The sequence below is a fragment of the Mauremys mutica genome, chromosome 2, assembly GCF_020497125.1.
Source record: "Mauremys mutica isolate MM-2020 ecotype Southern chromosome 2, ASM2049712v1, whole genome shotgun sequence".
Taxonomy (NCBI): domain Eukaryota; kingdom Metazoa; phylum Chordata; order Testudines; family Geoemydidae; genus Mauremys; species Mauremys mutica.
The window spans coordinates 291,883,222-291,899,075 of record NC_059073.1 but is presented as its reverse complement, the minus strand read 5'-3'; the positions used below and the strand labels follow the sequence as shown (position 1 = coordinate 291,899,075).

The 15,854-nt window shown below is 53.2% G+C and overlaps 1 pseudogene; it reads left to right on the top strand.

Annotated features, from left to right (window-relative positions):
* The first annotated feature begins 6,134 nt into the window (after positions 1-6,134).
* Positions 6,135-15,854, top strand: part of LOC123363294 — a 29,122-nt pseudogene continuing 19,402 nt past the window's right edge.

Sequence of the window (15,854 nt, the reverse complement as noted above, 5' to 3'; positions counted from 1 at the left end):
TCTTCCGTGAGGTCGATCCGGGGTAGCGGGAGAAGGCACTCTGGGTGTCGCAAGTCGGTCTGGGCCTTGTTGTTGAACACATCCTTGAAGTATGAGTGGAGTCTCTCGGGCTGGATGGCACAGTATGAGGAGGTCCCGTCGAGGATCTCCCTCGTGGCTTTCGTCCGGTTCATCCTGTATAGTTTCTGTATACGGGATGCAACCGCCGGATCGTAGCGGCGGCCAGCGTGCCCTCTCCTGCCTTCTCTGGCGGTGTTGTTACGGCTCGGCACGGGGAATCTGCGCGTGGCCTGTGAGGCCTCCTGGGGTTCCCTCCTTCTGGCAGTAATTTCCGCAGAGAGTTCCGCAGTCAGTCTGTCCGTCAGGCTGTTGAAGGTCTCGAAGTCCTCAGCCTTTGCCAGTTCTTCCACCCAGGCGGATTGCCACAATGTGGCGACACTTGCTCGTGGCCGTCGTTCCTCCTGCTGCGGTGTCTCCGCGGGTTCAGGTGCTGCGGAGACAGTTTCTGGCCTCGTTGTTCCTCGACCTGGGGAGCGGTGTGCAGGTGGATCCTGAAGCGGGGGTCCTGATGTGGTGGGGGGGCCGCTCTCGGTGTCTCCGAGCCAGCGCTGGATCTTCCGGGAGGAAGTGGGGTTCTGGAAGCACCGGTGCTGGGCTTTGTGGGGGCATGGTTCTGTTTGGAAGCACTGGGGATGGTTCGGGATCTTCTGCAGGTGGTATCCTGCATCATTCTCGAGGCCTGGCTGGGCTTTCCTCACGTCCAGTCCTAAGTGGCTGGGTACCACAGAGCTGTTTCAGTCGATCGAGATTTAGAAAACTTCTTATGTTAATATTCTGTCCCTTCCAGTAACCCATTCTGTAAGCACAGTTAACAAGACACGCCTAGTCACGGGCTTACCAGGTGTGGCGGAGCACGAGGTGTTGCTGTCCCAAGCGGGTTTGTATTGGTTGAGTGACACCTTGTTGCGTTATTGCTCCCAGAAAAGCCACTTTTGCAAGCGCGCTGCGTTCACACCCCACACAGCATCCCAGGCCATGGCAGGGCCACTGACAAGGGACCCATTGAGTTGCTCTGACGCCTCAGGCCCAAGTCTGCTTCCACCTGACTTCGACGGGGGTGTGACCAGGCATGTGTGCATGGCCCTGGGGTCTAAGCCCTGGTGGTGAGCGTTACTAGACTTTCTCCTTTCGCTCACGTGGCAGAAGCCTGTGTTTTCAGAGGCCAAGGGTGAAGGTTCTACCCCTGCTGCAGCTGGTCTGTGATTTAGCTGTAGGGTGTCCATTATCTTCTGCCCAGAAACTCATTCCACTGTTGTCTTTCCCCGCTTCCCTTCCCAGCAGTTAACCACCCCCCTCACCCCCTACTTCCCAGGATCCCATGGCTCCAGGTGGTTGCTGTCACACACTGCTACGGCCCAGGGGGCTCTAAGGGTCAGGTACGCACCAGAAGCTCACTCCTGGAGGGACCGTGGCGAAGGGTGAACAGCTCCCGGCATGGGGGAAAATACCATCCAGTGTGTGTGTGTGTGAGATCCATGCACAAAGCGAAGGGAGTTGGCAGGTTGTTCAGCCCAGCTCTGGGATACGGACGTGGGGCACCGGGAGTTACCATAAGGGTGGGCTCTGGAGAACACTGGCAACCTGCCCTTTGATTGGCTAATTAACTACACATCTCTGCTGTGGTTTGATCCTTCCCATCCCCACGTGTCCTTACCCCTCACTGGGGCCCCTCTCCCGACTGCTTCAGTGCGGGATCAAAAGAGGGATTTTCGTGGGAGGTTCCCTTAGGGTGTGGAAAGCACACAAAGCACACAAAGCTGACTGGCACAATAATCTGCTTCACACAGGACCACACACACCGGGCACATCGACGGAGGGGAAAATGCACGTTAGGAGCTTAATCCTGCTTGCTTTACTCATCCACGTGCTCTCATTCCCTGTAGTGCTCGTGGGAGGACAGGGACCGTGCCATGAACTGTAGAGGCCCAGGGTGCTCAGAGCCGGGGGATAAATAATATCAGAGCGGGACATTTCCCTGCCTTGCCTCTATAACTAATGACTGGAAGAGGAACGTCTGGGCAGGAAGGGAGGGAACCTTTGTTTAACCACATGGGAGTTGCCCACGATGTGAACGTACCTCTCCGCACTAGATGGAAACCCCCAGTTTACTACAGCAAGGCCAGGGTCAGCAGTCACTTCCTGGTTTATGTAAGAGCCTGGGACCTGCTGCCAGCTCGGCAACAGGCCCCATCTATGTTCAGATGCATATGGCTCTTCTGGGTAGCCCAGGGCAGCCTGCAGTAATGCTGGCACGACTGCCCATCTAATTTGCACACGCGTCCAAGGACTGCACGCTTAAATCGGGGTGGCAAGTGCAAGGTGGCCAGCTGAGCGTCTAAATGATTGTTAAGTATCAGAGGGGTAGCGAGTTAGTCTGGGGTATTCACCCACAAGAGCTCATGCTCCAATACGTCTGTTAGTCTATAAGGACTCTTTGCTGCTGTGACATGCTGGTTGGCCTGCATACATCCATGGTTTGCAGCGCACAGGCCGCTGCCACAGTGACATGGTCACAAATAATTGTGTGCAGATTTCTGAACGCAGCTGATGCTTTGTGAGATTGGCGTCATGACACGTAGGGATTCGAGGACCGTGGAAGGGCCCTGCTGCTGGCATGCCCCCTTGTGGCTGGGCATGGCATACCAGGCTTTCTCCCTCTAAGGTCCCCATGGGACGGTTGCTCCAGTCCCTGCGGTGGTCTGCCTCATTTCATGACTCAGCCCTCCGGCCAGGTCACAGCCAGGCCAACAAAAACAAACACCTGACCCCCTCTGCCGCCCTTGGTTCTGGCCCCAGTGGTCGGTAGATGATTTCCCCAGGGGTTCACGCCACCCTACCAGAGGCTGGTAGGGGAACCCAGGCCCATCACTACACTGGTTCCAGTCCAGCAACCCTAGCAGAGGCAGTCAAGGTTAGGGTGACCAGATGTCCCGATTTTATAAGGACAGTCCTGATTTTTGGGTCTTTTTCTTATATAGGCTCCTGTTACCCCCCACCCCCATCCCGATTTTTCACATTTGCTGTCTGGTCACCCTAGTCAAGGATCACACCAGACTCCTTGCTGCTAGCTTCCCTCTAGACTTCTCCCTACCAAGTGGGTCAGCAAAGATCTCCATGTTTGTCCTGCCAGGGCCAGGACGCGCAGGGCTCCCCCCGGAATACCCCATCAACCCACCAAACAAAAGTATAAACAAACTCACTTCTGCCCTCCTTGGGCTTGACCGTTCATCCCCCCGATCCTCAGTGGAAAACTTCCCAGGGGTCTCTCCCTGCAGGTCCAGATCCTGCCTCATTATCAGAGCTCATCACCAGAGCCTGCTCCAGCCCCAGAGCCTGCTCCATGCCTCTCCTGGCCTCTTATCGGATTCCCCTGCAGAGCCCACTTGTCCCCTGGGCTCCCTCCTGATCTCTCCACTCTAGTCCCAGAGCTTCTTCCTGCTCCAGACTTCCTGCCTTTAGATCAGCCACCCCACTCCTCTGCCAGCTGTGACACATGGGGCTGCCTCTCCTCCCCACAGCTGCAGCCAGCTGGGTTAATTGGCCTCTCATTAACCCCTTTACAGTCAGGATGGGGTATATGTATCCCATCACAGGGCCAGGCAGGACACACACACGCACAGTATGATAGCTTACAATCTCAATCAGGCCCTTTTCAGTTTCTTTCCCTTGGGTTGGGGTGGGGGGTAAGTGGTATCTCCTAAGCAACACCCACTTGTGATGCCAAACTGCAGCGTCATAGTTGGCATTAAGATGAGTTAGCTCGGCACTGCAATGAATGGGGCAGGAGCTGTTGTTTCAGGCTCTCTGCAGGCTCAGGCAGACATTACTGCAGAGGGCACAGATGAGATCGCATAGAACAAGATGGCAGTTGGGGAGACGTGGAGCTCCACCACGTTGCTGGGCATCTCTGACCCAGACCCTGGGAGTCAGTGGTTTCCCCAGGAATTGAAATTAGGGGGGGTGTTCGAATTTACAGGGGGGGTGTCAGGACCAATGAGATATATAAAAGAGAGATGAATAAAGTAAATGTTTTGTTAGGATTATGCAAATTTAACGTAAGAATAATGCAAGTTACACCAAAACACATAACAGGTCTAGATTTCTAAAAAAATACACATTTAAAAAAAAAGTATTTAATTTAAATTGACTTTTGAAAAGTAAGCCATCATGGGGTAAGAGGAAAGTCCTCTCATGGATCAGTAACTGGTTAAAAGATGGGAAACAAAGGGTAGGAATAAATTATCAGTTTTCAGAATGGAGAGAGATAAATAGTGGTATCCCTGAGGGGTCGGTACTGGGACCAGCGCTGTTCAACATATTCATAAATGATCTGGAAAAATGGGTAAACAGTGAGGTGGCAAAATTTGCAGATGATACAAAACTATTCAAGATAGTTAAGTCCCAGGCAGACTGCGAAGAATTACAGAGGGATCTCACAAAACTGGGTGACTGGGCAACAAAAATGGCAGATGAAATTTAATGTTGATAAATGCAAAGTAATGTACATTGGAAAGCAATCTCAACTATACATACAAAATGATGGCATCTGAATTAGCTGTTAACACTCAAGGAAGAGATCTTGGAGTCATTGTGGATAGTTCTCTGAAAACATCCACTCCATGTGCAGCATCAGTCACAAAAGCAAACAATGTTGGGAATCATTAAGAAAGGGATAGATAATAAGACAGAAAATATCATATTGCCTCTATATAAATCCATGGTACGTGGACACCTTGAATAGTGTGTGTAGATCTGGTCACCCATCCTAAAAATATATATATTGGAATTGGAAAAGGTACAGAGATGGGCAACTAAAATGATGAGGGGTATAAAACAGGAGGAGAGATTAAAGTAACTGGGAATTTTCAGCTTAGAAAAGAGATGACTAATGGGGATATGATAGAGGTCTACAAAATCTTGACTGGTGCAAAGAAAGTGAATAAGGAAATTTTATTTAATCCTTCACACAACACAAGAACTAGCAGTCACCCAATGAAATTAATAGGCTCCAGATTTAAAAAAACAAAAGGAAGTATTTCTTCACACAATATAAAGTCAACCCAGGGAACTCTTTGCCAGGGGATGCTGTGAAGACCAAAACTATAACAGGATTTTAAAAAGAACTAGATATAGACCTGTTCTCCAGGAATTTCTGTGGCTATTAGCCAGGATGAGAGGGATGCAACACCATGCTCTGAGTGTCCCTAGCCTGTTTGCCAGAAGCTGGGAATGGACAACAGGGGATGGATCACTTGATGACTACCTGTGCTGTTCATTCCCTCTGAAGCACCTGGCCTTGACCATTGTTGTAAGACAGGGTACTGGGCTATATGGACCATTGGTCTGACCCAGTATGACCATTCTTATGTAAAAATTAATTATAATAAAAATGTTTAGTACAGAAACTCCCCAACATAATGACCTCCCAAGATAGCAACAATGTGAGATAACAACCTTGGCAAATACTGCATTTTAAAAATCTTCATAGAATCATAGAATCTCAGGGTTGGAAGGGACCTCAGGAGGTCATCTAGTCCAACCCCCTGCTCAAAGCAGGACCAAACCCAACTAAATCATCCCAGCCAGGGCTTTGTCAAGCCTGACCTTAAAAACCTCTAAGGAAGGAGATTCCACCACCTCCCTAGGTAACCCATTCCAGTTCTTCACCACCCTACTAGTGAAAAAGTTTTTCCTAATGTCCAACCTAAACCTCCCTCTCTGCAACTTGAGACCATTACTCCTTGTTCTGTCATCTTCTACCACTGAGAACAGTCTAGATCCATCCTCTTTGGAACCCCCTTTCAGATAGTTGAAAGCAGCTATCAAATCCCCCCTCGTTCGTCTCTTCTGCAGGCTAAACAATCTCAGTTCCCTCAGCCTCTCCTCATAAGTCATGTGCTCCAGCCCCCTAATCATTTTAAAGTGTGTATTAATGTTTCAGTTTAAATTCAGATTTCCAAACAGTCACTAAATGGGTATGTAACTAGCTCACAAAACTGGGGGGGGGGTTTGGGAAAATTCAGGGGGGGTGTACACCCCCCCTGGGGGGGGTGTAGGGAAATCACTGCTGGGAGTTAAGAGCTAATAATAAATTAAACGTATGACAGGGAGCTGCATGGCCACTTGTTCCTTCTTTCTTCGCAGCTGCTTGCCCATGCCAAGTCAGACAAACATTTAGCAATACGCACAGCCCCAGCATCGTCCCTTGTTTGCGCTGAGCTTCTTGTTTTGCATGTACCAGCAGATTGGCCAAGGGAGATTTCCTGTAAACAACAGGAAAAGCCTCGGTTTCCGGGGAGCCCAAGGACATCATGAATCTCCCCCTAGTGCAGCGAGATATAAAAGGGCTTCCCTCAGGCGGCAGGATGGCACTCTGCTGGCACTGCCTCCAACGGGCCCGAGGATGGAGACCTGCTGCCGGTGCCTCCTGCTGCTGGGCATTGTGGCCGCAGCAGCCACCGCGGTGCCTTCTCAACACAAGACGCTGAGCTATGAAGAGGCCGTTGCCCTGGCTGTCGATTTCTACAACCAAGGGTCAGGCATAGACCATGCCTTCCGGCTCCTTAAAGCGGACCCACAGCCTGAGTGGGTAAGTACCAGCTCACTCCCTTATGCCCTGGCTGCGGCTTGAAACCAGGCACCAGAATCAGACCCTCACCCACTAGGCTCTTTGCTCCCCCAACCCAACTCCCATCTATTCAAAACACAACCCAAGAAGCTTTGAGATATTCACACCAGGTTATAACACAGCAGCTTCCTGCCTTGTAAGTGTAACACCGACAGACCCCGGGTGTTGGGCGGGATCGAACCTGGGACCTCTGAAGCGTAATGCATGAGCCAAAAGCCACAATGGCTGTTAGCGGAGGCTGTAGCAGACCCATTAATCTCTAAGTGGTCTCGGTGTCACTAGAGGGGACAGAGCACCCCACCCAGGAGGTGTGTGGGTTACATACTTCCCTAGCTGAGGAAAGACATCCTGAGATTCAGAGACTTCCCAGTTGAAATCCCAGACGAGCCCCCACTTGTAACACAACAGACCCCCAGTCGTTGTCGTGTGGGATCAAACCTGGGACCTCAGTGCTTGAGCCTCTACTGCGTGAGCTAAAAACCTCATGGCGGTTAGCTAAGGTGGTAGCACACTCATTAAGCGCTAAGTGGTCTCGGTGCCACTAGAGGGGGCAGAACACCATATCTAGGAGGTGTGAGGGTTACATACGGACAACCATGAAGGGTTGTAACGCAGCCTTTCCGTAGGATTTGTTAAGATAGGGATCGTTTTCTCTCTAGGCAAAAATTCATGATAAACCTTAATATTACATATATTGCAGAGCTCTCTCTCTATATATTTCCAATGGAGAACCATGCAATAAGAGAGAAGTTTTGAATTAAGGGCCAGGTGTTCAAGCATTTGGTTGTGCAAAATACAGAGGTGATAGCTAGACTAATTTGCACATGTGATTGCTGGGACTGCTTGTGTAAAGTAGTAATTGCATTACCAGCGGCTCAGCAGCTGTATTTGTGTGTGTATTTGTCCAGTTTGCATGCTCACTAGTGATAATTATACATGCAAATTAGGTGACTAGTTGCCATCCAAAATGTGTGTAAATCTGCCCCCTAGTGTCCACCATGTGCCTTACTGTACAGTGATTTGACATCTCAATAAGATAAACCCTGAGACACTACTCTGATGGGTGCCATATAAAAGTCTAAAGGACAGAGCTGGAGACCGAGTTGAAAGCAGATTTATGGAGATTTAGCAACAGAGTCACCTGCTCCCCGTGTGTCCTTTGCAAAAGACTCATTTTATTTGTAAATTGCAATGATGGGGCTCAATCCTGCTCTGTCGCTCCGGTGTAAATTGGAGGAGTTCCACTGGTGTGAGTTGGGTGACATGTGGGGACTTTGTCTTCTGCTGCATTACAGCTGGACCAGTGCGCTACCTGTGGCTGCACTAATGCTGAGCTGCAGCCCGCTGCATGGTTGCTCTTGCTGGATAAATGCAGAGAGAGAAGTTGGGATAGCACATGGCTGATGTGAGCTAAATGGCAAGGCACAGCCTGATGTATGGGTGCTGTGGTGGATATGGGGGCTTACTCCCCATCAGAGTTTATCCCCATCTTCTATTTCATTCCCCCCGCCAGGATATGACGTCTAACTCTCGGCAGCAGCTGAAGTTCACGGTTAAAGAGACCGTGTGCCCGGTGTCAGAGAACCTCCACGGGACCAAGTGTGACTTCACAGACAATGGGGTAAGCCATAACCGTCTCTGGAGACAGCTCCACGGGCTCTGTCTCCTGTTTCGTTTAACACCCAGCCGCTGTGGTCCCTGATCAGCGCTACCTGGCCCCCAGGGCTAGCAGGCGTAGAATGTTCTTCGCCATGGCCCTTTGCGGGGCGACAGGCTCTGGGCTGAAATAAAGGGGGCTAGTCATGGGAGTAAACCCTACCCAGGAGGGGTAAGAGATGCGGCACCAGACCCAAGCCCTCTTGCTGGAAATGACTATCCTCAAGGGGGGCGGAATTCATTTTACAAGCGTGAGCAGACGTTCACAGGCTGATCTGCCATTATCACCCAGCAGGGAAGGCTGCTGCTGAGGGGGGGAGAGTTCTTAGAGAAATGGTGGGAGGTGGGCTCTGACCCACAGTGTACATGTGTCTTTTGCCCAGAATGGTTTTCAGCCTGTAGTCCAGCACTGCTCAGGAAGCAGCAATGGCCCATCCAGCTTTCTGCCTAGCCCAGAAGTTGCAATGTTTTCTCTCTACCGTGGTCCTCACCAGGGTCATCCAGCTGTAGTCACCTCCGGGCTAGACTCTTGTCACGTGCTCTACTTAGGGCTGTATTTGCAGACCACCAAGGGCTTTAACTAGCAGGGATGCGGCTGGTGGATAAAGTGGCCATCCCAATCTCTCCCTCTTGTACCCAGCCACACCTCCTGAGGTGCTGCTTGTCACCATGACCGAGGCTGAGGACTTCAGCCCATTTTCCCCACAGCCAGATTTGTACCCACGCCTGCAGAGGTGGCTCATGCACGGCTCTTCCTCCCACGGCACTCAGAAACTGAGCTGAGATCTTCCTCCTCACAGGTGGTCAGAGACTGTTCGGGATCCTTCTCCACCCAGCAGGAGTCGCCCATAGTCATCATCAGCTGCAACACTGTGACCCAGGAAGTAGGTCTTGCACTCTGGTGACATCATCTTGCAAGTGGGGGCTGGGCCAGTGATGGAGCAGGGAGGGTGTCTTCCCCATCAGTTCCCTGGGTGGGATTTGAGACTGTGAGGATAGCACAGTGATGGGTGTCTAGCTGCATCCGGTAGGGGCATAGCCACTAGAGACCCCCCCTTGGGCTGGCAGCTGAATCCCACAGATCCCATCTGCCATGCAAACACCTCACTGGGATATAGGAGGAATCCAAACTTGGATGTCGTCTCCACCTGGGACCAAGAGATGGCCAGGTGGAGGGGGGGGGTGCCCTCTCTGCGGCTACGATTTAGTCCCATTTAGGAGATTTATGGGTAACCAATGCAGCAGGAGCCTTTCCTAAGCCCATATAACAGAAATTGCCGCCTCCCACGATGTAGCAAGGACCTTCCCCCATGCCCAGAGAGCCATCATGGAAGCAAGGCTTGGACAGAAGTGGGAGGTGGCTACTCTTTCCTCCATGAAAGCTTTGTCCCAGAGCTCTAGATCTCCAGCAAGGGAGTTCCTGGCCCTCTCAGGCAGGCCCCATCGTGCAGTGTCAGCCTTCAGCCAGGAAGAGAGAAGCAACGGTCTCTCCCTGGGGGGACCCAAGGGCTGCGGCTGCTTCCCCCTCCTCCCAGAGCACCCAGTTATAGCGTCCCCACCACTAAGCTCCCAACTCCTGGCCATGGAGCAGGCGACCAAGCTGGGCCTCCTGACTCAGACCTCCCCAACACAGGGCAGTGCCGAGAACATAGCAATGGGCTGGTGAAGGAAGCCACCTCCTCCCACTTCCCAAGCAAATCCAGAGTGGCAGATAGTGATACAGAGCCGGTATGGGTCTCCCTGTAAACACTCATGTGCTCCTTTCCCTCCAGGATACTCACATCAGGAGGCCCAGGAGCCCAAGACGTAGCTGGTGGCCTCCTCGCTGGCACCTGCCTGGCTCCTACACACTCATCGCCCATGGCAGAGGCAAAGGCAAAGGCAAAGGCAGTAGATTACAAGTGGCCTGATGGGAAGAGGCCTGAGCATCCACACAGCAGCTTCTGTGACTCTCGCTTTGTTGCAACCTTTGTTGCTTTGTTCCTTCCATTTCTGTTCGTTGTTTAGTCCTGACACCATGTCATGTTCTTCTGCACCAGGTGTGGACTGGCTCCAGAGCTTCCTTGTACCCACCAGATGTATTCGGTCATAAGATCCTTTAATGCTTTCCCGGGTGGTGTTTGACACACAGGTGTGGCAAAAAGGTATTAAATAAAGTATTTGACACACACACCCCGCCAGTGGCTTGACAGTACAATACAATTTACCATCCCCTTACAGTTCCAGCCTTCTCCTTGTAGCTTCTGACTGGCTTGTAAGTGACTCAGATACCAAGGTTGGCCACACGACATCAGAACCACGGTCCAGCTAGGCCAGTGCCCTGCCTCACGCCGTGACTAGCTTCTCACGATGGCGCAAGGAGGAAAGACGGTTCAAACACCGTCTCATGGCCCATCTCTTCCTGGGGTTGGTTTTAAATGGCACGTGTCCTTTCCTCAACAAGAGATTTAATACAGCCGGGCGCCACAGGGGTGGGCCTTCCAGTAACATTCGTCCCTGGGCTTCCTGCCCAACTTTGTGAATCCAGGGATGCCTCGCACACGCGCACGCACTCTGGGCTCGAAGCCAGTAGGGACACACGAGGAGCTGGGGTGGGAACGGGGCTCCTGCCTCACAGCTGGTGGCTCGGTACAAGTGACAGGTGCTCCAGAACTGCCGATTGATGGTTAAACCAGTCACTGTGTATGGGCCTGAGCCAAAGCCCACTGAAGCCAGTAGGTGTCTTTCCATTGACTTCAGTGGGGTTTGGGTCAGGCTTTCAGCTCCCGCTTCCCTTTGCCTGTGATGGGGGAGAAGCGCCGGACATCACCTGGGCTCTCCCAGGGGCAGAGCAATCGCTGCGGCACTGAAGGCCCCATACCGCTGACAAGAACCCCAAGGCAATGTAAAAAGGAAGTAGATGCTGAAAATTTCCCCCATGATCAGGGGAGACGGAGACAGTATTTGACACTGCATCAGGCTTCCCAGTCTCCCCTTAACCTTTGGCAGGGGGCCCTAGACACATACTAGTCTCAGTGCCCCGTTTGGGGGTGGGGAGGGTTCATCCCCCCTGAAGTTGTGGTTTAGTACAATTACATCCAAAGAGGCTATTAGAGTCTATCCGCATATGAAGGGTCCTGTAGATCAGAGGTGGGCAAACTACGGCCTGCGGGCCACATCCGGCCTGCGGGACCGGCCTGGCCAGCCCCTGAGCCCCTGACCTCGGAGTTTGGGGGGTGGTCAGGGGCCAGGGGTGTGGATAGGGGTCGGGGTGGTCAGAGGGCGGGGAACAGGGGGGTTGAATGGGGGCAGAGGTTCCAGGGGGTCAGTCAGGAAGGAGAGGGGGGTTGGATGGGGCGGTGGGGGGCAGTCAGGGGCAGGGGGTCTGGGGACGGTCAGGGAGAAGGGGTGGTTGAATGGGGGCAGGGGTCCCCAGGGGGGCAGTCAGGAAGGAGAGGGGGGGTTGGATGGGGTGGGGGGTCCAGGGGTGGGCGGGGGACAGAGAGCAGGCGGGATGGATGAGGCGGGGTCCCCTGGGCCGTCAGGGAATGGGAGGGGGGGTTGGATGAGGCACAAGTCCCAGGGGGGCCATCAGGGGGCAAGAAGCAGGAGGGGTCAGATAGGGGGCGGGGGGCCGGGCCATGCCTGGCTGCTTAGGGAGGCACAGTCCCCTCACCGGCCCTCCATACAATTTCAGAAACCCGCTGCTGCCCTCAGGCCAAAAAGCTTGCCCGCCCCTGCTGCAGATCCTCACCCCATTGCCTCACCTGGATGCTGTGGGTTTAGGCTGTGAACTCTCTGGGGCAGAGACACTGTCTCTCTCTCTGTGCAGCTCCTGGCGCACTGTTAGCGTGGTCTGAATACATTGCAATAACCACCGGAGCTATCTAGGCTGGCTGGAGAAGGAGCAGCATTCCTCGCAGCTATCCCAGAGAAACCGTTCAGTGAGGTGGCTGTGCTCACTACCCGTTTGTCAGGCAACTCGGAAGGCTTAGGGCCCACTTATGGAAAGCAAACATGAGCCTGAAGTCGATGACACGCTTAGGTCCCACTGAAGTCCAGGAGGTTCTCTCCTGAAGAGAGGTGCTTTCCTCAGCCAGGCTTTGGGGCATTTAATCTGTCACCCCCAGCCAGCACAGGGTTGTTCCCTACAAGGTAACGCACACCCCAGTGCCTTTCCCAGCCTAGTGTCAGCAATGGGATTCCCTCCACTGCCCGCAATGGGATTCCCTCCACTGCCCTTGGCAGACTCGTCCACGGCCCCCAGATGTTCTACCTAGAACATCTAAGTTTTAGATGTGCTAAGTTTTATCCCAGTTGGTTGCATCTGCTTTCCTCTGAGTCTCACCCTAACACCCCGTCCTAGTCCTGCCCCCAAGTCACTCCTGAATGTACCATCCTCCTCTCACCCAAGTAACAGTCCCCTTGGAGAACGAGCTCTTCATGCTCTGTGGGCCAGATACAGACAGTCCTGCACGGGGCGGGGCTCCACTCACAGATCTGACTGTGGACGCATCTCTAATTGCCCCACGTGGGCACTGCAGGGGATTTGAACGTTCAGGGTCTGCAGTTATTGAAGCCACTGGCCAGACTCCCACTGATTTCAACAGGCTTCAGATCCAGCCCTTGCTGATTCGTGCCCTTTTTGCCCCCGCATGGCTTCCCTTGGGTTCCAGCCACGCAATTGGGTCTGAATTTGGCTCAGGCAGATCAGGCAGTAAATAAATTTAGACAATCAGCTGTGATGTTTACAGCTATTCCCAAACCCAAACGTGAGTGCAGTGGCTAAGTATGGGGAATCTAAACACAATTACACCTGGCTGTCCCAAGCAGATCTCAGGCACATACAGAGTGTAACAGAAACGTGTCAAGCCTCGCCCTTCACACTGAGAGTATAGACAGTAACGTCACCCCCTGTACGGCCTCTCCAGGTGAAAGTTACCCCTGGGCGGAGGACCAGCCCAGGGCTGTGTACCACTGAAGTCCCACGGACGATCTCTGTGCTGCTTAAGGCTCTCCGTGAATGTTCTTTGCTGGTCATCTGATTTGCTGTGTCCATCATACAGGAAGGCTGGCCCTCGACTCGGTTACAACCTCTTGACTGCTATGATCGTACAATCTTCCTTTAACCTGTCTTGGGTCCTGCCCCATGGGGTATTTCCCTGATGGCTTGGATGCTCTTTCAGTCTAGTTACACATGTTGTGGAGCACCTGTTTGCTGTCTGCTCGGAGACTTATTGTTCCTCATGGCCTATGAAACATGTCTGCAAGCAGGGTGCTGGACTAACTCGTGCAGTGGGGGTGCTGAGAGCCATTGAACCAAACCCTGTATATAATGGAGTCCATTTCAAGCCGGGGGGTGTGGCAGCACCCCCAGCACCTATGTCTACAAGTGTCTTTCTCTGCACAGGCCTACCACTGCAGCAGCCCCTGGTAGTGTGGTCTGGTCTCCTACGCTGCTCTGCCAAAGGGCCTGCAACCTCCACCCCCACTAATCCAGTCCTGAGCACATCCTTCCCCCGCCCCCCATGTAGCTTCACAATGCACCTCAGGGCTGAGCTGCAGCTCCTCTGCTCTTCCATCCCTGGCCTTTCCCCCCCGCCAGGGCATATGGATCTTGACCTGCAGCATTCCCAGTCCTGGGTGTCCTCCATCTCTGCCAGGCCACCTCACCCCTCCTGCTGTTCCAGTCCTGCTCCCACCCCACGGTTCTGCCTCTGGCCTCGTGGGACACCCCACCCCCCGCTCAATTTTTCAAGGTGATGGATACTGCATGGGGGACTGGGGAAGTGATGGGCTAACAGCAAAATCAGGGAGAAGAGCCCAAAAGATGGAAAAATGAACCCCCCAAAGCTGTCTTCTCCCTCAGCTAAGGGTGTGGTGCCGAGCAGCCCAAGTGGGGGCTGCTGTGGTCCCAATGAGCCACCAGGAGGCCGCACAGCCCCTCTGCATCCAGTGCAGGGAAGGGCCGTCCTATCGCCCTGCTAGGGAGCTTGCGGGACATGTTTGTGCACTTGGGTTTTCCTGAACGCTGTTGCATCTTGTGATGGGCCCGGTCCTGTCCCAATCAAGAGAAGGCTAACGAGCCCCTCTGGGCTCAGCTGGGGCTAACTAAGCACACAGCAGTGCCTGGGCCACTTGGGGGAAACACGCTTAAAAGGGAGCTCGTCAAGGGAAGAGGCAGCTCCTAGGACCAGAGCGGCTGTGCCCTCGAGTTCGCTGGCTCTTACCGTGGGGTCGCTGAGAGGAAGGCAGCGTGTGCACTGCCCCCCACAAGGACTCGCCAGACGAGGTACAAACCGATTGCCCCCGGAAGAGCTCAAAGATGAGCCCTGACCTGGGGTTTAGCCGGATCTCACGGCCAAACCTGTAGAGATTCCCTTAGAGGACAAGTCAGAGTGAACATCCCCGTAATCAGAAGGCCCCCATAGCTGTGACTCCGGGAAGACTGGAGGAAGTTTCCCAAAAGGGGTAAAGGCTTAAGAAGGGAGAGACTCTGAAAAAGCCCAAGCGGGGCCTGGCAAAGCCCCGGCCTATCACTCTTCCTTCTGCAGAAATCTCCGCTGGCGAAGGTGCCGGTGCAAGCAGAGCTGGGAACTCTGACCAGCTGGGATCGTGGGGTTAGGCTGCACACCCCGTGTTTACAGCAGCGTATGGCTTTCTCTGTCCTGCAGGCAGCCTCCCGTATGGCTGTCTAGCAGGCAAACCCACTGCTAGCTGGATCTCTCACTGCACCCACTGTGCTAGTGATCCCCCTGGGGAAGTGTGCCTGCTTCCCCGGGCAACCCTGTTGAACTCAATGGGGCAGACTCCCAGCTGATGTAACTGAGCACAGCTCCACTAGGGTCAAGGGAGCAGTAGCCATTTATACCAACAGAGGATTCAGCCCCGTCAGGGCAGGATCTGATGCATCGTGTGCAAAAGTATTTCTGTCCTGGGTGGTTATGGGTAGACAGTGGGGTGTGGTGGGCAGGGAGGGAGATGGACTGATGGTTTCAGACTGCTAGACACACTCCTGGGCAGCTCTCGCTTGTCGTTTGATGGCTGAATGCCTCCTCGAGTTTGGCATGGGAGAGTCACTGGCAAAGCAGAGAGACCTAGAGGATTTGGACTCCAACAGTCACACTCACCACTAGGCAGACATTTCACAGCACCCCTGTGCCAGTGATCAGACTGGGACAAGTTGACCTGCATGCCCCAGTCACCCTAGGGAAATCAACTGGCCAGACCTGGGAATGCTGTGCAGCCAGGAGCTGAGCCCTGTTTAGAGCCAGGGCTACCCCACACTCACAGATCCAGGAAATCACCCTGTGCAAGAGACGCGCTGGGGCGGAGGTGAAAGTTGGGTGGTTTTGTGATTCAGGTGTTACAACTATACAATTAATAAATAATAAGTGAATTAAAACATATGACAACTCAATGATCAAACAGGCGACTAGGGGAGTATTATTAGACACATTAAGAATTTCTACTATTTCAGATACTAACCGATAGAGAAGTATGATCTGAGCGCACTGCCATCCAACCCCCT